Source organism: Penaeus monodon, chromosome 23, assembly GCF_015228065.2.
Source record: "Penaeus monodon isolate SGIC_2016 chromosome 23, NSTDA_Pmon_1, whole genome shotgun sequence".
NCBI classification, from domain to species: domain Eukaryota; kingdom Metazoa; phylum Arthropoda; class Malacostraca; order Decapoda; family Penaeidae; genus Penaeus; species Penaeus monodon.
In genome coordinates, this window is record NC_051408.1 from 17,462,115 (window position 1) to 17,462,423 (window position 309).

At 35.0% G+C, this 309-nt stretch overlaps 1 protein-coding gene across 1 annotated transcript in view; it reads right to left on the bottom strand.

Annotated features, from left to right (window-relative positions):
- The window catches only part of LOC119587840 (protein obstructor-E-like), a 19,203-nt gene that overhangs the window by 1,829 nt on the left and 17,065 nt on the right, over nucleotides 1-309 (bottom strand). The window lies entirely within an intron of this gene.

A 309-nucleotide genomic window follows, 5' to 3' on the forward strand; every position in this document is an offset into this window, starting at 1 on the left:
GTTTGTTTGTTTGTTTTATGCATTCATTCATTCATCTACTTGTTGCTGGACTGGAGTTTCAAGAGTTTCGTTCGTCTGCTGTTTTGGATATTACTGATACTAAAGTTCGCATAGAATATAGGAATATAAACACACTAAATAACTCAGTAATGTTCTACTTGAAATTCCTCCACCAAGCAATGCGCCTAAAGATTGATATCTGTAGGTTCAGTCCAGTGAATGAATACTATTGTAGACTCCAACAGAGAATAAACAAATGCATTATTTGTGATAAAAAAAAAAAAACACGCAATTAGCCAACCCTCCCCC